Here is a 23,310-nt window from a genome sequence, read left to right on the forward strand (position 1 = left end):
TAAATTACTTAATACTCTTATGGTGGGAAGTTCTTTGTAATTGTCTAACCCTAGTTCAGGGTGTTGGAAACAATTCAGTACAAAGTGTGACCTCCTGTCACACCCAAGTATTTACAGTGGAGAAACCATTTGCTTGTTCAGTGTGGGAAACAATTCAGTGTTAAGGGTCATCTCTTCACAAACCAACAAATTCATGCAGGGAGAGGCCTTTCACATGGACAGAGTTTAGGAAAAACGTTTCTTGGATGAATGACCTCACACACCACATGATTTACACAGGGGAAATCATTTGCTTGTTCAGAGTGGGGTAAACCATTTTATACAAAGTGGGACCTCTTGTTACACCAGCAGATTTACACAAGGGAGCAACTTTTTAATTGTACAGAATTTGGGAAACATTTCAGCACTGAGAGGCACCTCAGCACACACCAAACAATTCATAAAAAGGGATTACATCATAATCAATTCCGTAATAGGAGGACAGTCCTCAGACACCAGAGCATTTACACAATGTATCTATGTCTTTATTTACATAGTGCCATTAGTGTACATAGCGCTTAACAGCACTAATACATGTGACAATCATAAATAACATAAAACATAATGGGAAGAAGTGCTTCAGGCATAAAAGTAACATTTAGGAAAAGGAGTGCCTGCTCCAAAGAGCTTACAATCTAATTGGTTGGTAGGAAGAACGTACAGAGACAGTAGGAGGGCGTTCTGGTAAGTGTGTCTGCAAGGGGCCAAGGTTTATGTATGAGTTGTAAATTATCAGCCATGGAGCTACTCGTATGCTTCCTTAAGCAGGTGGGTCTTAAAGGTGGATAGAGAGGGTGCTGGTCGGATACTGCGGGGAAGGGCATTCAAGAGGTGTGGGGCAGTCAGTGAGAAAGGTTTAAGGCAGGAGAGGGCTTTAGATACGAAAGGAGTAGAAAGAAGACATCCTTGAGCAGAACGCAAGAGTTGGGATGGTGTATAGTGCGAAATTAGAGCTGAGATGTAACGAGGAGCAGAAGAGTGTAAAGCTTTAACAGTGAGGAGGATATTTTGTTTGCTAGCATGGTATCTGGCTTGTTCGCTTTTTCAAAAAAATTCCACTTTGTCCAACTTGGTGTCTTCTCAGCCTGGGAGGTAAGGAGTAGATTAAGTTCTATTCTTACATCTTTCAACTCCTTCAGTGTCTCCTCTCTACCCGTCCTGCTATGTAGTATAGAGAGTTCATGAAGCTTTTCTCTAAGCTGATTAATTTTGGCTTCCCTCTTTTTTTTTCCCTCCGTGCTGCTATGTTGATCAAAATTCCTCTCAGAGTGGCCTTATGAGCCTCCCACAATGTTATGTGAGATTCCACACTGCCCATGTTTGTTTGTTTTTTTATAACTTCAATTTTTATTAGTTTTCACAATGTTACAATACATGCGTACATACAATATTTGTAATGATTTTCAACATTGAACACCGTGCAACTCCCATTTTCTAGTGAAATAATAAAACATCATAACACTCCCTATGCGGGAGGAGGTTGGGGGGGGGGGGGAAGACACCTCTTCTGCATGCTTCTTTTCCTTGGGTCACCGCCTCATCCCACCTTGTATACGACCATCTGCATTCCTACTCGGGTCGCCTAGATTAACTACAATCTAACCCAAGCCACTCCTTCCGCCTCCTACATCAAAGGAGAACGCACTTGCCACTATTAGAGCCAGATTGTGGACCTGTCCACCCCTGGGATGTCTGTTTGGGCTAGCCACGGTGTCCAGACTTTTAGGTAATTTTTGCCAGTATCGTCTAGGAGACTTGTCAATTTCTCCATCTGGCAGGTATGCCAAATTCTGTTCCGAATTTTGGGGATTACTGGGATTTCGTTTTGTTTCCATAATGCTGCGATCTCTGCCCTCGTGGCCAATGCGAAATGTGCAATCAGTTTCATATCTGTTTCAGCTATCCCCGGGGTCTGCCTGTTCAACAGGAATAACCACGGGTCTAGTGGGATTGTGAGGTTAAGGAGTTGGAGAAGGAGTTAACCTAATCTGGTCCCCAAACACGGCAAAGAAAGCTGGATCCGAGCTGCTCTCCTCGATGACCAACTCACTCACGATCTGGAAGTCCACCAAGCTGTCATGTAACCTAACTAGTAGGGGATCCCTAATGACCCCATTATGGGGAAATTCGGACTTCGCTCCGGGTCTGAATAGGGCGGACGCCTCGATTTGGCGAGCTAAAGGTATACATAGACTTAGGGATCTGGAGGGCAATAACAAAATTAAAACATTTGAAGAAATTAAATCGGAAAAAGAGATCCCCCAATCATAATTTTTTAGATACCTCCAGATCAGAGCATTTTGCAACAAATTCAAATCCCGTCCCCCATTGACAAACTTTGAAAAGCTCTGTCTGGTTGAGACGGACACGAAGGGACTTACATCGCAGATGTATAAGGAAGTGATCGGTTCTAGTCCCACGGTCACAAAAAAGTTAGGATATATGTTGATGTGGGAAAAGGACCTGGGAGAGACATTGGAGGAGGAGGAGTGGACGCAGATGGTTACAGCGGCCTCCAAAAGTTCATTGTGCACCACATTAAAGGAGAACGCATATAAAGTATTAATGAGATGGTACCACACCCCAGTTAAATTATCAAAATTTGTCCCAGGATACTCCCCATTGTGCCCTAAACAATGTGGAGACCCGGCCGACCTGTTACATATGCTGTGGTCTTGCCCTCGGGTAACTCCCTTGTGGGAGCAAATTAGAGATTGGCTACAGAGGATCCTTAACCTCACATGCCCATGTTTGTTTTAAAGAAGTGTGAGATCTCACCTCGCACGGTTTGTGCAATCTCTGGAATCTTAATTAATGATTCATTGAGTTTCCAGTTTGCCCCCGGGCTAGCTAGCCTGATTTGAGAGCACCGCAGCTCTATTCGTGCATGATCCGACCATGAAATATCATAGATTCCTGAGTAGGAGATCTGCGGGACCAGTCTATTCGACACAAAGAAGTAATCGGTCCTGCTGTAGCTCTCATGTGGGTGCGAGTAAAAACTAAATCCCCTTTCTCCTGGGTGCTGTTCCATCCAAATATCTACAAGTTGTCTGTCCCTAGTACTCTGACGGAGAGCTTCTACTCCTCCTCTCTTGATTCTACTTCTGTTTGTTTCCGTCCAATGTCGGGTCTAAATGTTTATTAAAATCTCCTGCTACTGCTATGCTCCCTTCCGCCACCCTATCCAGCTGTGCAAAGAATGTCCTAAAAAATTGAGGATCATCTTCGCATGGGGCGTATACCGATGCTACTGTCAATTTGCACCCATGCACCGTCCCTGTTTGGATAAGATATCTACCGTCTATGCCCCTTTTGATTTTTTCCACCTTAATCGGCAAATTATTGTGGAACAGTATTGCCACTCCTTTTTTTTTTCTCTGCCACTGAGGCCAGATAGAACTGACGGAAGTGTCCGTCTAAGAAACTCGGGTTATTTCTAGTGCTGAAGTGAGTCTCTTGTAGAAATATCACATCTGCTTTTCTAGTTCTATACTCCTTAAAGGCAATGCGTCGTTTCTGAGGGCTGTTAAAATCTTTAACGTTGTGTGACACCCATGTTACTGCCATGTTAATGCTTTAGTGAATCTGCGTACCCTCTGCGTACGCACTTTCGGGTCCCGCCCAGAGATCTGCCACCTCCAATTTTCTTCGTGCCTTGCGTCCGCTTAGGGCAGTGACCAACAACTTGGGGGACGGGGGTGGAAGGAGAAACACACAAGGACAGACAAGGAAAACAAAACAACACCTAACAATTTCAACACTATAAACAACAACTGAAATGAGCTGTATTTGATCCTTCTGGACCTAAGCTCAACTGCCCAGGAGCAACAAGCTTCCCTTCTCCCTCTTCCACCTGGGGGGCTACTGCTCCCACTCTCCTGGAGCCACCCTTCCCCTGGGTCTTCACCTATGGGTTTTGCAGTCTCAGTTCCCATAGGTTGTCGGCGCAAGTCTACTGCCCGGATGGAGGAACTTCTGCCCCCCCCTGGCGCATTCCTACATGTTATCCTATTGTTTGGTATAACGTACTTTTTTAATGAGTTCTCTACCCACCTATCTTCCCTTTTCTGTCCTTATAAACTCTGCCCACTAGCTAGATTTCTTTTACAACCTCCCCTTTTACCTTGGCGACTGCGAATTACTTTTTTCCCCCCTTCTCTGGAATCTGTGTCTATTCTACCTACCCGTGCTACCTTTTCCTTGTTTGGCCCTCCTGTCTTCTTTCCCTCCTTTTTCCACCTTCGTCTATTCCCTCTCTCCTTCCTTACACCTTTCCTTCTGACTCTTACCCTCCACCATGCTAGCAAACAAAATCCGCAACAGACAATCAAATTATACAAGATGATTACTAGAGTAAACTGCCCAGTTGACCCAAAACACTGCATCTAAACCAACAGCACAGGTATATAGCATAGATATATGTAGCAGTTTTTGAGGGTAGATAAAACAGCAGTTCCTCTTACAAGACTAATTTGAAGGTGAAGTCAGTGAGTATACAGTAACAGCATCACATACTTTTACTTGATTGAAGAACCACAGTCTATTATATGAATAGTAGCCAATGGCATAACTTGATTGTGTGATGCAACCAAAGAAAATTGTAGCTTTACTCAATCCCTTTTTTGTCTTTGTAGAGTGCTTGAACCGCAGGGCGTGCTCCAATCCGAACAGGAAACGAGTGGTGTCGCACAGCCAAAAAGAACTCACCCAGGCAGGATAGTAGCAGTAAGGTTTCTTTATTGGCAAATAAAGTTAAAAAAATAAACACTGGGACATTCTTAAATGGGATACCGATCTTGGACCCTTCATTGAGGGGGGTACGAGATTTGTGTATAGAAAAGCGAAAACATTGGCTTCTTATATATCACCCAGTATGTATAGACCAGAGACTAAAAAGGTGGCACGGTTGAGTGACCTTAAGGGCTCCTACCAATGCGGGCATTGCTCCATACAGTATGTAAATTCGCTAAACCCCAAAAAATTGATCTTTAACAAAAAAGCTAACAAAGATTATAAATTAACAACATTCATAAATTGTGATACCAAATTTACAGTTTACTATTTACAATGTGGTTGCAAAATGGGCTATGTGGGGAGACCCATTAGAGCCCTGTCACGCATTGTGGAGCATGTCCGCTTAATAAAAAAGAAAGATATTATACACCCGGTGTCCCGACATTTTACTGAATGTCATAAGGGCGGAATTAATAACTTTAGTTTTTTTTGCAATTGAATCGATTAAAATACCTGAAAGGGGGGGAGGGGGAGACGAGACCGTGAGAAGATCCTTAATCAACGAGAAATGCACTGGATCTTCCAATTAGACACCCTCTCACCTAATGGTATCAATACTGACTGGGAATTGTATCACTTTTTACAGAGTTCCTATTTTGTGCTTCAGTCTGTTCCCTTTTCCTTCCTGCATTTACCCTCCCCTCGCTATCTCATATATCTAACTCTTTATTTTTTATTTCCAGTCCTGATATTGGATCTGCAAGATTCATCAGAGATCCTCTATTTCAAAATAAGAAAGGCTCTTAAGAAGTTGGGACTGTGCCATCTCCCCATTACTTTAGGATTTAAGAGGTTGGACTGGGCAGTATCTAGTATGACATACTAAGTAGTTTCAAATATTTCAGACAACTTTAGTTTTAATTGTGTGTTTGTGATGGTGCTCAAAAGTGCTGGGACTGTATGAAAGGAGGGGAGTGTTAGCTGGGTAATAACAGTTTTTTGCAATGGTACTGTGCCTTTAAATGGGCATAAGGTACCCTGAAGGTAGGAGTGGGTTGCCAGAGACAGCCCCCTCTTTCCTCATTAGGTAGCCCCAGGTTTAGTACTCACTGAGTCTTCTTCCTTCCCCAGTCTCCCCTCCAGAGCGTGCAGCTGTATTAGAGTGTAGATCCAAAGCCAAGGTGCAATAAGGAGGAGCAGGTCTTGCAGAAAAAATAGTCCTTTATTTAATTCATGGTGTGGGACAACAGCAAACCTTCAACGCGTTTCGTTCAAGGAACTTTATCAAGAAGTGCTGTTTAGGTTAAAAATGGGTCAGAGGCGTGCATTGCGCTTAGAACCGCCCCAAGGGGCGTTATATGCTGCATTACATGGCTGACACAGCAGTATGCTCCCTGATACCTTGGCGACGCGCGCATGCGCGGAGGTCTCAATACCACAGAGATCACCATAGAGTTGCTGGGGCGGAACATGGAGGAAGGGGGCGTCATCCTGCATGGGTCAGAGGCGTGCATTGCGCTTAGAACCGCCCCAAGGGGCGTGTATATGCTGCAACACATGACTGACATCAGCAGTATGCTCCCTGATACCTTGGCGCCGCGCGCATGCGCGGAGGTCTCAGAATACCATAGAGATCATGATAGAGTTGCTGGCGCCGCGCGCATGCGCGAGAGTAGCGATTCTTAGTGGTTTAGACACAATCTATGACGTCACGATTTGGCGCGAAAATAGGGCAGTCAGCTGTATATAAATTGTAGTTTTTAACCTAAACAGCACTTCTTGATAAAGTTCCTTGAACGAAACGCGTTGAAGGTTTGCTGTTGTCCCACACCATGAATTAAATAAAGGACTATTTTTTCTGCAAGACCTGCTCCTCCTTATTGCTGTGCGCTGCACACCTTGGCTTTGGAACTTTAGTTTTAATACTTGAAGCACTAGATCGTTAATACAATAGCTTCATGTCTTCAGATGGCTGGGGCTGTTGTTATGTATCAAGTGATACAGTAGCTCTGTTTTATTCGTTCTTGTGTAAGTCTATATTCCCGATCTTTACAAACTTAAGGCAAATATACTGGAGAAATGGTTCTATACAATATGTGTATCTAAATGAATTTAGTACAAGATAACTGACTATTATGATTTATATTATAATATATACTGATGTAGCCAGGTTCCCCCCTGTCATGGCTGACCCCCTCCTCCCTTTCGGCAGACGCTGTGTGCGAGGGAGTGAGGGGGGGCCGCGCGCGCGAAGGAGCGATCCCTGGTAGCTAGGGACGCGAGCGGCGAGCAGGCCGGTTGCCGGGGACACGATCGGGCCGTCGCTAAGGCCGCGATCGCGTTGCTACCGGCCCGGCGGCTCGGGAAGCAGGGCGCCGCCATGTTAGGGCTGTTGCGCATGCGCAGTGCCCCAACCCAGCGCGGGAGGACCAGATAGTTCGCGCATGCGCGGGATGAGCATGCCAGCCCCCAGGGTGCATAGGGGCAGAGACACCTGACGCCAGGGAACCAATAGGGCTTAGGGATTTGCCTGGGGAGAGATTGCTACATTTCGCGGGGTTTTGCAGCCACGCAGGCATTCAGGATCCGGACCAGCTAGGGGTAGGAGGTGGATGCAGGGGTGAGTGACCCTCTGCATTAGGCCAGCAGCCCCCAAGGTCCCAGTTAGGTCCTGAGCCATCTATTAGCTTGTGGAGCTTAGGGACAGGCCCTAGATAGGGACACTGCCCCATTTATTGGTTGAATAGACAGGGACACAGTGTTGAAGCCGTGCGGCCCTGTGAGGTGGGTTCTGGGCTCAGAACACCACCCAGACCCTGCGACAAGGAGTGACATTGTCGCGCTAGACTTTCAACCCACGCGGTGTGGAGGACCCCGTCGGATCGTGTGGATTTATATCGCGGTACCCGTGGCTGGGGCCCGGGCAGGTAACCTGCAACTCACGTGCACCAACCAGGCCTATCACCAAACATAGTGGCTGCGCAGTCACACATACACATGTACAGTGGTATTTGACTTCGAGAACACGAGACATTTGGGTGGGGGTTACTGGACACAGGGTGGGGTCACATTGTGGGTGGTTAGCGTCCGCCGTGACGCCTAGAGGTGATAGCGTCCGCCGTGACGCCTAGAGGTGATAGCGTCCGCCGTGACGCCTAGAGGTGATAGCGTCCGCCGTGACGCCTAAAGGTGGTAGCGTCCGCCGTGACGCATAGTGTGGTTAGCGTCCGCCGTGGCGCATGATGCTGTTATGCTGTTTTGATGTTATGCTGTTACGTGATTTGTGTGTTTCCATGCAGTAAAGCCCGTCCTGTTTTATATTCGGTAGTGTTGTGTGGTTGTTCCTGTGAGGGCCTCCTCCCACTCCGTTGGGATCCCTCCCAGGTGGAGGCGTTGCACCTAGAGATGTATGATAAAGATGTACCCCAGGTTCCCCAAGCGGAGGCTTAGGCTCCTGAGAGCCACACAGGTTGCACAGCAAGTAGTAGCGGCGGTAGTCCTAGTGAACACCCGTTACATTTGGAGGCGCTGCTGAGATTCAGACCTGGGGTGCCCGAACTCAGTAAAAATGTCGTTAGGTTACACGTTACCTTCCCGCCAAGAGGTGTACACGTGGGCGGTAAAAAGGCAAGTCCCGCCCTCACAAACCCTTGCTGTAGGACAAGTTCCCGCCAATGCCTCATCCTATGAACTATGTTTAATCCTAATGCAGTACCCAGGCTTAGAAGATGCCAGAATCTTGGGTCGCCGCTCCGACCCCGACGGGTCATGGTGCACCGTATTAATCACTGGGGGATGTGAGTTGTCGCCACAGCAAGGCCCATCCAACTTGCGTTTCCACGGGGCCCTCAGCTCAGGGTGTCCTGTTATATATCCTGAAATGCCGATAAAACCCGAACCCTGTAGCCCCAGAACAGACCTGCTAGAGACTAGTACGCGCATGTCCCTGTCCCCACCAGAAAGTGTATGCGGGGATGAGGCCAGTGTATTATCCTGTGCTAATTGTCGCTCAAGCAGACGGAGCTCCAGCCCCAGTAGAATGGGAGAAATCCAATTACTAGCCCAGGCCATCCAACAACTGGGTAGGCCCAAGCACGAATCCCCTTCCCCTCAGCCATATCGCAAGTTAAAGCTCTTTTCAGGGGTAAACCCTACTCCCACTGGTGAAGAGGCTTTTGAGGTTTGGAAGGAATATGCTTCACAGGTACTGGAAGAGTGGACCTGTCCTGATGAGGTGAAAAGACAACGAATCATGGAGTGCCTGCGCCCGCCTGCGTCCACTACCATCAAGATGTATAAAGATCAGCATACGGGGGTTACCGCACATCAGATGATGGAGTCGCTTACCCGGGCATATGGTAAGGAAGATGATGTGAGTGAGCTATGGACTAAGTATTACAATCTCCGCCAGAAAGAGGGGGAAGACCTATCCGAGTTCATACAACGGATCCAATTGCTCTTGTGGGAGCTACGTTCCCGCCAAGTCATCAAAGCCTCAGAAGTAAATGAGTATAGGCGCACTCAATTCCTGCGGGGAGCCATACCCACGCACCATATCGTGATAATGATCAGATGCACGCTACAGAAGGGAGACCCCCCTACTCTAGAAGACCTACTGGATGAGGTGAAGGGTCATGAGGCCTATACTAGGTTGCATACGCCCAAGAAGGCCAAAGACTCGCGCAAGGATGAGACCAAGGAAGCAACAGTGCCCAAAGCAAAGGGGAGCAAGAGCGGTAAGGATACGGCCACCCCGGAGGTGCCTAGGTCCGCTCCCAGGTCACTTGACGGTCCGGGTCCCTGCCCAGACTTCCGTTGCTTCAACTGTGGCGAGCAGGGCCATGTTGCAAGGAACTGTTCAAACCCCACTAAGGCCCAGACCTACACCGTGACCGTGCGGAAAGCAAGCTCGTCCCTATCAACCGTACCCGAAGATGTTGCCGAGGAGTCGGGGAGGCCTTCCACGGAGGAGACGCCCCCGGCCGATGCTTACTGCCGAGTAGGGCCCACCGCTGTAATAAGAGTCGTCGTGGAGGGGATATACTCTTCAGCACTTCTGGACACTGGATCACAAGTGACCATCATCTACCGTCCATTCTACGACCAGCACCTCAGCCATCTTCCCTTGCAGTCAGCCGAAAAGATGAAGTTATGGGGACTGAGTAAAGATGATTATCCCATAGACGGAATAGTAGCGGTCAAGCTGGATATCTTGCAGTTGAACACTAACAAGTCGCATCCCATGCTGGTGGAAGCTTTGGTCTGTCCAGAGGCTCGAGAACATCCCAGTGCCCCCATCATACTAGGCACGAATGCCGATATTGTGAGGTCGGTGATTCGCTCATTCCTACAAGAAGCCGGTGAGCTACCGTTGTCATCCCTGAATATAGCCCCTGGCCTGCGGGAAGAATGCTATATGGTGGCGTATGAGGAACAGTATGGTGAAATCTTTAATCAAGAGCGAGGGTTATTGCAGATTCCACCAGGGGGAGTGAGGCACGTGACAGCGCTGATCAAGTACCCCAGTCGGCACGAACACGACCGATACTTCTCGCTAGAGACCCTCCCCGAGTCTGAGAATCAGTGGGGATACCGAATGATACCTGAAGTACGGGATTGGCCATCTACCATCCCCAGGAAGATTACTGTGTCTATCCAGAACATGTCTCTCCATACCGTGCCGCTAGAAGTAGGACAAAGGTTGGGTAGAATTTATCCTGTGGATCCTGTAGACGACCCAGTGACCGTTCACACTGCCCGGGTGGGAGAAGAGGCCGAGGCACTACAATTCGACTTCGGAGAGTCTCCCCTGGAAGAAGCATGGAAAGAGAAGCTATGTGCTCAGTTGAGAGAGAGACGAGATGTGTTCTCTACTAGTGAGATGGACGTGGGATGCAGCAGAAGCGCTCAGCACACGATTCGTCTGAATGATGACACGCCATTTAGGGAAAGGTCGCGCCGCTTAGCTCCCAGAGATGTGGAGGATGTGCGGGGTGTCCTGAACGAGATAGAAACGGCCGGCATAGTGACCGGATCTCGGAGTCCCTATGCCTCACCGATTGTGGTGGTACGAAAGAAGAATGGGTCTGTTCGATTGTGCGTGGACTACAGAACATTGAACAGACGTACTGTGCCTGACCAATACACGCTACCCCGAATAGAGGAGATTCTCAGCGCACTGTCCGGAAGCCAGTGGTTTAGCGTGTTGGACCTTCGATCTGGGTATTACCAGGTTCCGATGAGCCCTACTGATCAAGAAAAGACGGCGTTCGTCTGTCCCCTGGGATTTTATCAGTTCACTCGGATGCCCCAAGGTATCTGTGGCGCTCCAGCCACTTTCCAACGGCTTATGGAAAAGACGATTGGAGATATGTGTCCGCGTGAGTGTTTGGTCTATCTAGACGACATAATTGTGTTCGGAGCCACCCTTGAAGAACACGAGACTAGGCTGATGAAAGTATTGGATCGCTTAGGGAAAGAAGGCCTGAAGCTCTCATTGGATAAGTGCCGCTTCTGTCGAACATCGGTCACTTATGTGGGTCATATCGTGTCCGCAGACGGAGTGGCCACCGACCCGGCCAAGGTGGAGGCGGTGGTGAATTGGCCAAGACCCGAGAATGTGATGGAGCTGAGGTCATTTCTCGGGTTCTGTGGATATTATAGAAGATTCGTGGATGGATACTCCAAGAAGGCAGCTGTGCTGAACGATCTGCTGAAGGTCTATCCAGAGGAACCCAAGCAGAAGAGGACCCCCCCTATTTAGTTTTAATACTTGAAGCACTAGATCGTTAATACAATAGCTTCATGTCTTCAGATGGCTGGGGCTGTTGTTATGTATCAAGTGATACAGTAGCTCTGTTTTATTCGTTCTTGTGTAAGTCTATATTCCCGATCTTTACAAACTTAAGGCAAATATACTGGAGAAATGGTTCTATACAATATGTGTATCTAAATGAATTTAGTACAAGATAACTGACTATTATGATTTATATTATAATATATACTGATGTAGCCAGGTTCCCCCCTGTCATGGCTGACCCCCTCCTCCCTTTCGGCAGACGCTGTGTGCGAGGGAGTGAGGGGGGGCCGCGCGCGCGAAGGAGCGATCCCTGGTAGCTAGGGACGCGAGCGGCGAGCAGGCCGGTTGCCGGGGACACGATCGGGCCGTCGCTAAGGCCGCGATCGCGTTGCTACCGGCCCGGCGGCTCGGGAAGCAGGGCGCCGCCATGTTAGGGCTGTTGCGCATGCGCAGTGCCCCAACCCAGCGCGGGAGGACCAGATAGTTCGCGCATGCGCGGGATGAGCATGCCAGCCCCCAGGGTGCATAGGGGCAGAGACACCTGACGCCAGGGAACCAATAGGGCTGAGGGATTTGCCTGGGGAGAGATTGCTACATTTCGCGGGGTTTTGCAGCCACGCAGGCATTCAGGATCCGGACCAGCTAGGGGTAGGAGGTGGATGCAGGGGTGAGTGACCCTCTGCATTAGGCCAGCAGCCCCCAAGGTCCCAGTTAGGTCCTGAGCCATCTATTAGCTTGTGGAGCTTAGGGACAGGCCCTAGATAGGGACACTGCCCCATTTATTGGTTGAATAGACAGGGACACAGTGTTGAAGCCGTGCGGCCCTGTGAGGTGGGTTCTGGGCTCAGAACACCACCCAGACCCTGCGACAAGGAGTGACATTGTCGCGCTAGACTTTCAACCCACGCGGTGTGGAGGACCCCGTCGGATCGTGTGGATTTATATCGCGGTACCCGTGGCTGGGGCCCGGGCAGGTAACCTGCAACTCACGTGCACCAACCAGGCCTATCACCAAACATAGTGGCTGCGCAGTCACACATACACATGTACAGTGGTATTTGACTTCGAGAACACGAGACATTTGGGTGGGGGTTACTGGACACAGGGTGGGGTCACATTGTGGGTGGTTAGCGTCCGCCGTGACGCCTAGAGGTGATAGCGTCCGCCGTGACGCCTAGAGGTGATAGCGTCCGCCGTGACGCCTAGAGGTGATAGCGTCCGCCGTGACGCCTAAAGGTGGTAGCGTCCGCCGTGACGCATAGTGTGGTTAGCGTCCGCCGTGGCGCATGATGCTGTTATGCTGTTTTGATGTTATGCTGTTACGTGATTTGTGTGTTTCCATGCAGTAAAGCCCGTCCTGTTTTATATTCGGTAGTGTTGTGTGGTTGTTCCTGTGAGGGCCTCCTCCCACTCCGTTGGGATCCCTCCCAGGTGGAGGCGTTGCACCTAGAGATGTATGATAAAGATGTACCCCAGGTTCCCCAAGCGGAGGCTTAGGCTCCTGAGAGCCACACAGGTTGCACAGCAAGTAGTAGCGGCGGTAGTCCTAGTGAACACCCGTTACATTTGGAGGCGCTGCTGAGATTCAGACCTGGGGTGCCCGAACTCAGTAAAAATGTCGTTAGGTTACACGTTACCTTCCCGCCAAGAGGTGTACACGTGGGCGGTAAAAAGGCAAGTCCCGCCCTCACAAACCCTTGCTGTAGGACAAGTTCCCGCCAATGCCTCATCCTATGAACTATGTTTAATCCTAATGCAGTACCCAGGCTTAGAAGATGCCAGAATCTTGGGTCGCCGCTCCGACCCCGACGGGTCATGGTGCACCGTATTAATCACTGGGGGATGTGAGTTGTCGCCACAGCAAGGCCCATCCAACTTGCGTTTCCACGGGGCCCTCAGCTCAGGGTGTCCTGTTATATATCCTGAAATGCCGATAAAACCCGAACCCTGTAGCCCCAGAACAGACCTGCTAGAGACTAGTACGCGCATGTCCCTGTCCCCACCAGAAAGTGTATGCGGGGATGAGGCCAGTGTATTATCCTGTGCTAATTGTCGCTCAAGCAGACGGAGCTCCAGCCCCAGTAGAATGGGAGAAATCCAATTACTAGCCCAGGCCATCCAACAACTGGGTAGGCCCAAGCACGAATCCCCTTCCCCTCAGCCATATCGCAAGTTAAAGCTCTTTTCAGGGGTAAACCCTACTCCCACTGGTGAAGAGGCTTTTGAGGTTTGGAAGGAATATGCTTCACAGGTACTGGAAGAGTGGACCTGTCCTGATGAGGTGAAAAGACAACGAATCATGGAGTGCCTGCGCCCGCCTGCGTCCACTACCATCAAGATGTATAAAGATCAGCATACGGGGGTTACCGCACATCAGATGATGGAGTCGCTTACCCGGGCATATGGTAAGGAAGATGATGTGAGTGAGCTATGGACTAAGTATTACAATCTCCGCCAGAAAGAGGGGGAAGACCTATCCGAGTTCATACAACGGATCCAATTGCTCTTGTGGGAGCTACGTTCCCGCCAAGTCATCAAAGCCTCAGAAGTAAATGAGTATAGGCGCACTCAATTCCTGCGGGGAGCCATACCCACGCACCATATCGTGATAATGATCAGATGCACGCTACAGAAGGGAGACCCCCCTACTCTAGAAGACCTACTGGATGAGGTGAAGGGTCATGAGGCCTATACTAGGTTGCATACGCCCAAGAAGGCCAAAGACTCGCGCAAGGATGAGACCAAGGAAGCAACAGTGCCCAAAGCAAAGGGGAGCAAGAGCGGTAAGGATACGGCCACCCCGGAGGTGCCTAGGTCCGCTCCCAGGTCACTTGACGGTCCGGGTCCCCGCCCAGACTTCCGTTGCTTCAACTGTGGCGAGCAGGGCCATGTTGCAAGGAACTGTTCAAACCCCACTAAGGCCCAGACCTACACCGTGACCGTGCGGAAAGCAAGCTCGTCCCTATCAACCGTACCCGAAGATGTTGCCGAGGAGTCGGGGAGGCCTTCCACGGAGGAAACGCCCCCGGCCGATGCTTACTGCCGAGTAGGGCCCACCGCTGTAATAAGAGTCGTCGTGGAGGGGATATACTCTTCAGCACTTCTGGACACTGGATCACAAGTGACCATCATCTACCGTCCATTCTACGACCAGCACCTCAGCCATCTTCCCTTGCAGTCAGCCGAAAAGATGAAGTTATGGGGACTGAGTAAAGATGATTATCCCATAGACGGAATAGTAGCGGTCAAGCTGGATATCTTGCAGTTGAACACTAACAAGTCGCATCCCATGCTGGTGGAAGCTTTGGTCTGTCCAGAGGCTCGAGAACATCCCAGTGCCCCCATCATACTAGGCACGAATGCCGATATTGTGAGGTCGGTGATTCGCTCATTCCTACAAGAAGCCGGTGAGCTACCGTTGTCATCCCTGAATATAGCCCCTGGCCTGCGGGAAGAATGCTATAGGGTGGCGTATGAGGAACAGTATGGTGAAATCTTTAATCAAGAGCGAGGGTTATTGCAGATTCCACCAGGGGGAGTGAGGCACGTGACAGCGCTGATCAAGTACCCCAGTCGGCACGAACACGACCGATACTTCTCGCTAGAGACCCTCCCCGAGTCTGAGAATCAGTGGGGATACCGAATGATACCTGAAGTACGGGATTGGCCATCTACCATCCCCAGGAAGATTACTGTGTCTATCCAGAACATGTCTCTCCATACCGTGCCGCTAGAAGTAGGACAAAGGTTGGGTAGAATTTATCCTGTGGATCCTGTAGACGACCCAGTGACCGTTCACACTGCCCGGGTGGGAGAAGAGGCCGAGGCACTACAATTCGACTTCGGAGAGTCTCCCCTGGAAGAAGCATGGAAAGAGAAGCTATGTGCTCAGTTGAGAGAGAGACGAGATGTGTTCTCTACTAGTGAGATGGACGTGGGATGCAGCAGAAGCGCTCAGCACACGATTCGTCTGAATGATGACACGCCATTTAGGGAAAGGTCGCGCTGCTTTGCTCCCAGAGATGTGGAGGATGTGCGGGGTGTCCTGAACGAGATGGAAACGGCCGGCATAGTGACCGGATCTCGGAGTCCCTATGCCTCACCGATTGTGGTGGTACGAAAGAAGAATGGGTCTGTTCGATTGTGCGTGGACTACAGAACATTGAACAGACGTACTGTGCCTGACCAATACACGCTACCCCGAATAGAGGAGATTCTCAGCGCACTGTCCGGAAGCCAGTGGTTTAGCGTGTTGGACCTTCGATCTGGGTATTACCAGGTTCCGATGAGCCCTACTGATCAAGAAAAGACGGCGTTCGTCTGTCCCCTGGGATTTTATCAGTTCACTCGGATGCCCCAAGGTATCTGTGGCGCTCCAGCCACTTTCCAACGGCTTATGGAAAAGACGATTGGAGATATGTGTCCGCGTGAGTGTTTGGTCTATCTAGACGACATAATTGTGTTCGGAGCCACCCTTGAAGAACACGAGACTAGGCTGATGAAAGTATTGGATCGCTTAGGGAAAGAAGGCCTGAAGCTCTCATTGGATAAGTGCCGCTTCTGTCGAACATCGGTCACTTATGTGGGTCATATCGTGTCCGCAGACGGAGTGGCCACCGACCCGGCCAAGGTGGAGGCGGTGGTGAATTGGCCAAGACCCGAGAATGTGATGGAGCTGAGGTCATTTCTCGGGTTCTGTGGATATTATAGAAGATTCGTGGATGGATACTCCAAGAAGGCAGCTGTGCTGAACGATCTGCTGAAGGTCTATCCAGAGGAACCCAAGCAGAAGAGGACCCCCCCAAGGACCCCCTTCGGGGATCGGTGGACGCCGGCTTGTGAGGAAGCATTTAAGAGGCTGAAGAATAGTTTAACAGAGGCTCCCGTTCTAGCATATGCTGACCCGGAGAAGCCATACATTCTGCACGTGGATGCCAGCCTCAACGGATTGGGAGCTGTGCTACACCAGAAGTACCCCACTGGGCTCCGTCCTGTGGCATATGCAAGTAGAAGTTTGACTCCCAGTGAAAAGAATTATCCAGTTCACAAATTGGAGTTCCTCGCCCTCAAATGGGCCATATCGGACAAGCTACATGATTACCTATATGGGGTCACCTTCGAGGTCCGAACAGACAACAATCCGCTGACCTATGTACAAACCACGGCCAAATTAGATGCGACCGGTCACAGATGGTTGGCCACCCTCGCCAATTACCAGTTTTCTATGAAATATAAGCCTGGACCTCTCAATATAGGAGCCGATGCTCTATCTAGGAGATCGGGACTGGGCGAGACCGCCGACGATGGCCCTTGGGAAGAAATTCCAGGACCAGGAATGAGAGCTATGTGTTCCACTGCTGCTATTGTAAACGACCGAGTGGCATTCTCCGAGCTACGAGTAGTGGATTCTTTAGGGTGTCGACCTCAAGCCCTTCCAGAAGCTTACTGCCACCCTGATGGCATGGGTCTAACACAAGACGTCATTTTCACGGTGAAGGAACTGGTACTAGCACAGACACATGATCCTGCGGCTAAGGCTGTCCGAGAGGCCCTACACAAAAATGACTCTGCACTGGTGAAACGGGCTCCTCGCGAAGATGTGGGTCTTCTCATGAGAGAATGGGATAAGTTTGAGATGGATAACGGCCTACTCTATAGGGTTGTTCAATTCCACAATCATCCTGACCGTCGACAACTATTTCTACCTCGGCGTATGCAAGGTCTCGTTTTAAGATCACTACATGATGATCATGGACATTTGGGGGTGGATAAGACCTTGGGTTTAGTGCGAGACCGGTTCTTCTGGCCTAGAATGCGGGAGTCAATTGAACAACACTGCAGAAAATGTCTACGGTGCATTCATAGGAAGACCCTTCCCACCCGTGCTGCTCCAATGGGCCATCTCAAAAGTGCTGGGCCTATGGATTTAGTTTGTATGGACTTTTTGTGCATAGAGCCAGATTCAAAGGGTATAGGAAATGTGCTAGTAGTGACAGATCACTACACTCGATACGCTCAAGCCTTCCCCACGAAGGACCAGAAGGCTACCACAGTGGCTAAAGTGCTGTGGGAGAAGTATTTTGTGCATTATGGTCTGCCCAGCAGGATGCACTCTGACCAGGGACGGGATTTTGAGAGCAAGCTGATCAAAGAGTTGCTAACACTGTTGAACATTCAAAAGTCCAGGACTACTCCCTACCACCCAGAGGGAGATGCGCTCCCTGAAAGATTTAATCGGACATTGCTGGACATGCTAGGCACTCTGAAAAATTCCCAAAAAGGAGAATGGAGTAAACATGTTGAGGCCTTGGTGCATGCCTACAATTGCACTAGGCACGAGTCCACCGGATACACCCCATACTTCATGATGTTCGGGAGAGAAGCCAGACTGCCAATCGACATCCGCCTACGGGTATCTACCGACGGGATACCCAACATGGCTCATTATCGATATGTGCAGAGACTCCAGGACAGTCTGCACCGTGCCTATCAGTTAGCTGAAAGAGCCACCGCGCGACTGAATGCCAATAATAAAAGACGGTACGACCACAAAGTACGCTATAGAGCGCTCCAACCAGGAGACGCAGTTCTCCTACGCAACTTAGGGATTCCAGGCATGCACAAGTTAGCTGATCGCTGGAGGGAGGGGCCTTTTCAAGTAGAGTCCCAAATGCCGGGCCTCCCTGTTTATCGCATACGTGATGTGAATGGCAAAGTAAAAGTTTGGCACCGAAACCACTTGTTACCTATCTCCCAACTGGGAGAAAGTGAACCTGAAACAGAAACAGTAATGAACGACAGTGAGCCTGAAGAGGCTATTGCGAATCCCGGCCCCATAGATGAGACCATTCAGGATCCTTTGGAGGGAACATCCAACAGAGACTGGTGGGCACCTCCCGAAGGCGCAACAAGTAAGGGGTCAGCTGACAAAGTACCTCCATTGGAATTTTCACCAAGTAATCAATCACTAGATCCTACCACTCCGAGTTTTGTGCCTCAAAGAGACAATGTTCAGTTGCAAAGAGACTGTCCCCAAACTGGTTCACCCTCTGCCAGAGAGTCTAGGCCTCAAGCCTACGATGGTCTGTCTCAAGAGGAAGAAATGGAGACTGAGACTCGCAGGAGTCAGAGAGTGAGACGCCCTCCCACTAGAGTGGCTTATGATTCATTAGGGGCACCTCACTATGAGTCTCAGCAGCAAGCTAAAGCCAAGCTAGCCTCAGTTATCAATATGTTTGTTGAACTGTACAATCTCGTTTAGAGTAATCGTTAAGTTGTACTTTAACACTGCATTTTTATTATATAATTTTTGTACACTGTTGGAAGGTTATGTGGTTCAAGCGAGGACGTTCGAGTTCTCACCAGGGGGAGGATGTAGCCAGGTTCCCCCCTGTCATGGCTGACCCCCTCCTCCCTTTCGGCAGACGCTGTGTGCGAGGGAGTGAGGGGGGGCCGCGCGCGCGAAGGAGCGATCCCTGGTAGCTAGGGACGCGAGCGGCGAGCAGGCCGGTTGCCGGGGACACGATCTGGCCGTCGCTAAGGCCGCGATCGCGTTGCTACCGGCCCGGCGGCTCGGGAAGCAGGGCGCCGCCATGTTAGGGCTGTTGCGCATGCGCAGTGCCCCAACCCAGCGCGGGAGGACCAGATAGTTCGCGCATGCGCGGGATGAGCATGCCAGCCCCCAGGGTGCATAGGGGCAGAGACACCTGACGCCAGGGAACCAATAGGGCTGAGGGATTTGCCTGGGGAGAGATTGCTACATTTCGCGGGGTTTTGCAGCCACGCAGGCATTCAGGATCCGGACCAGCTAGGGGTAGGAGGTGGATGCAGGGGTGAGTGACCCTCTGCATTAGGCCAGCAGCCCCCAAGGTCCCAGTTAGGTCCTGAGCCATCTATTAGCTTGTGGAGCTTAGGGACAGGCCCTAGATAGGGACACTGCCCCATTTATTGGTTGAATAGACAGGGACACAGTGTTGAAGCCGTGCGGCCCTGTGAGGTGGGTTCTGGGCTCAGAACACCACCCAGACCCTGCGACAAGGAGTGACATTGTCGCGCTAGACTTTCAACCCACGCGGTGTGGAGGACCCCGTCGGATCGTGTGGATTTATATCGCGGTACCCGTGGCTGGGGCCCGGGCAGGTAACCTGCAACTCACGTGCACCAACCAGGCCTATCACCAAACATAGTGGCTGCGCAGTCACACATACACATGTACAGTGGTATTTGACTTCGAGAACACGAGACATTTGGGTGGGGGTTACTGGACACAGGGTGGGGTCACATTGTGGGTGGTTAGCGTCCGCCGTGACGCCTAGAGGTGATAGCGTCCGCCGTGACGCCTAGAGGTGATAGCGTCCGCCGTGACGCCTAGAGGTGATAGCGTCCGCCGTGACGCCTAAAGGTGGTAGCGTCCGCCGTGACGCATAGTGTGGTTAGCGTCCGCCGTGGCGCATGATGCTGTTATGCTGTTTTGATGTTATGCTGTTACGTGATTTGTGTGTTTCCATGCAGTAAAGCCCGTCCTGTTTTATATTCGGTAGTGTTGTGTGGTTGTTCCTGTGAGGGCCTCCTCCCACTCCGTTGGGATCCCTCCCAGGTGGAGGCGTTGCACCTAGAGATGTATGATAAAGATGTACCCCAGGTTCCCCAAGCGGAGGCTTAGGCTCCTGAGAGCCACACAGGTTGCACAGCAAGTAGTAGCGGCGGTAGTCCTAGTGAACACCCGTTACACTAGATTACAACTTCATGCACTATTACGAAGATTTTTAAACATATAAGACCCAATTATGTACTTTTTATAAATGTTTGCCACATCTTTTCCCTGTTCCCTTTGCTCGTTTATTTGTTGCTCTATGCTTATCATTGTAAGTGTGACAGGCATTTGTTATGTGCATATGGTATGCACATTTACTAGTGCCATTACGGTAGCACTATGCATATGCCGTATGTACATCAACTAGGGCCAATACGGTAGCACTCCTCCTCTGTTTTCTGCACCTAAGGGAGATGACCATGATTATATGCATTCTGTTCCATCTGTGTTGCGTGATTAACGATTGGTCCAACGTGGGGGCGGGACAGAGGAGGTTTACTACTAAAGCAGGGGAAACACCATTAGGGTCTATAGTCTCTTTGATAAAGCGCCTCCCAAACAAATGATACAATTCACGCAATCAGGACTAGGGAAGGAAAGTTAACCTCAAATCCCAAACACATAGTTGAGGAGTTTAGAACATATTATGAAGGGTTGTATGATGGGAAGAAGGTGAAACACAGCGCCAACACTAGTAAGGCACGAGAGTTTTCTAGCAGACTCTCGGATTTGCCAAGGTTGACGGGGTTGGAGCGGGAGTTCATGGAGGAGTTTACAGCGGAAGAACTACAAGAGCTAGTTAATAATTTGAAACCTGCAAAAGCACCGGGCCCAGATGGATTCTCAAATTTATATTACAAAAAAATATATTGGGATCCTGACACCTTATTTGTTAAAGATGTATAATAATATTCTGCAGGGGGGGTCTTTCTCGGACCAGATGCTGCAGGCGTCCATCTCGTGATTCATAAACAGGGTAAGGACCCCACAAATTGCCCAAGCTATAGGCCGATCTCACTGATTAATTCGGATGTAAAAATTTACTCGAAATTGCTGGCCAATAGATTGAGTACTATTCTACCCAGGCTGATTCACCCGCATCAAGTTGGTTTCATTAAAGGTAGACAAGCGGCCGATAATACCAGAAGAGTTATTGATATTATAGATTACATAAATACCAACAAGATCCCATGAATTATTTTAAGCTTCGATGCAGAGAAAGCCTTCGATAGAATAGACTGGCCGTACCTTGATGCCACGCTTGTAGCGTTTAGATTTGGGGAGTATTGAGGGCAATCAAAGCACTATATACGTATCCTATGGCATGGGTAGTTCATCAGGGATTCCCGTCAGGATTTCTTAAAATCAAGAGTGGCACAAGACAGGGCTGCTCACTATCGCCCTTGTTGTTCGCCTTATGCATGGAGCCACTGGCAGTCCGGATTAGAGGTAACATAGACATTACAGGGATTCAAATTAATTCCCAGGAACATAAGACAGCATTGTATGCGGATGATGTCATCCTGACGCTGTTCAGGCCCCTGGTCTCTCTACCCAACCTCTTTTACCTGCTGGAAAAATTTCATAGGATATCAGGTTTCAAAATAAATCAGACAAAATCTGAAGCCATGAGTCTAAATCTCCCAAAAGATACAGAAAAACGAATAGAGATTAAGTTTAATTGGCAACCCAAAGCAATTAAGTACTTAGGAGTTAATTTGACCAAGGAAGTAAAATTGCTATATAAGGCAAATTATCCTAAACTCTTGCAGTCCTTGGGAAAAAAGTTAAAAGAATGGGCATCATATGACATCTCATGGATCTATAGCGTTAAAATGAACCTTCCCAGATTATTGTACCTCTTTCAGTCACTTCCCGTACCCATAGAGAATGCAGATATTGGGGACATACAAAAGGAAACTTATCAAAATGTGGCGCTCTAGATATTCAGATATTAACCATTAATAATGGTGTAAAAAATACAGTGATACTTATGCAAACATATTAGAAGATGCAGCTGTGACCCAGTTGAGGTTTGCTCAGTCAATCCTCATGAAGTATAGTAGCGATGAAGTCTCCGGGAAGCGCAATAAACATGTGAGGTTTTGCAGGCACATAAAGGTATCTTTTAAGGCGTTCTTATTAGTCACTCAGTCACCAGGAGATGCAGAAATCAATGTAGCCCCGTATAGATGGACTCCCAGGAACCTTATTAAAAGATACAACTGGACATAGTGCAGACCGTATGTATAATTTATAGAAGGTAAGTAAAACAAGTTTACACTCACATGGTTTCAAATATAGGTAAGCATTTAGATCTCAATGGATCTCTCCGGCCGGGTGGATGGTATCTCCGCTTCCCCTCTCTCGTGGCGTGCGTTCCACCGGTGCGTTCCAAACACCGGAAGTGATGTCATCTGCCGCGTCCACTTCCTGGGGTTCTGGCCGTCTTAGGGATAGAGCGTCACTCTACACGTTTCACCACATGAAACGCGTAGAGTGACGCTCTATCCCTGAGACGGCCAGAACCCCAGGAAGTGGACGCGGCAGATGACATTACTTCCGGTGTTTGGAACGCACCGGTGGAACGCACGCCACGAGAGAGGGGAAGCGGAGATACCATCCACCCGGCCGGAGAGATCCATTGAGATCTAAATGCTTACCTATATTTGAAACCATGTGAGTGTAAACTTGTTTTACTTACCTTCTATAAATTATACATACGGTCTGCACTATGTCCAGTTGTATCTTTTAATAAGGTTCCTGGGAGTCCATCTATACGGGGCTACATTGATTTCTGCATCTCCTGGTGACTGAGTGACTAATAAGAACGCCTTAAAAGATACCTTTATGTGCCTGCAAAACCTCACATGTTTATTGCGCTTCCCGGAGACTTCATAGCAGATATTGGGGAGATGCAGACAAAGATTCTTAAATTTATTTGGAAAAACAGAAAAGCACGATTAAAGGCTAGAATAATGATGAGGCCAAAGACACAGGCAGACTGGCGGTACCTTGCTTGTTTATCATATTACAGAGCGGCCCAATTAAGTCAAATTATCTAATGGCATCTAGATCCGAAGCTACGCAGATGGGTGGGCATAGAGAGCGAGCTATGCGCCCCACTAGAAGTTAGTAACTT

At 49.4% G+C, this 23,310-nt stretch overlaps 1 protein-coding gene across 2 annotated transcripts in view; it reads right to left on the reverse strand.

Annotated features, from left to right (window-relative positions):
- The window catches only part of LOC142488043 (uncharacterized), a 444,382-nt gene that overhangs the window by 132,521 nt on the left and 288,551 nt on the right, over positions 1–23,310 (reverse strand). The gene's annotated exons all lie outside the window — the stretch shown is intronic.

Source organism: Ascaphus truei, chromosome 2, assembly GCF_040206685.1.
Source record: "Ascaphus truei isolate aAscTru1 chromosome 2, aAscTru1.hap1, whole genome shotgun sequence".
NCBI lineage: Eukaryota > Metazoa > Chordata > Amphibia > Anura > Ascaphidae > Ascaphus > Ascaphus truei.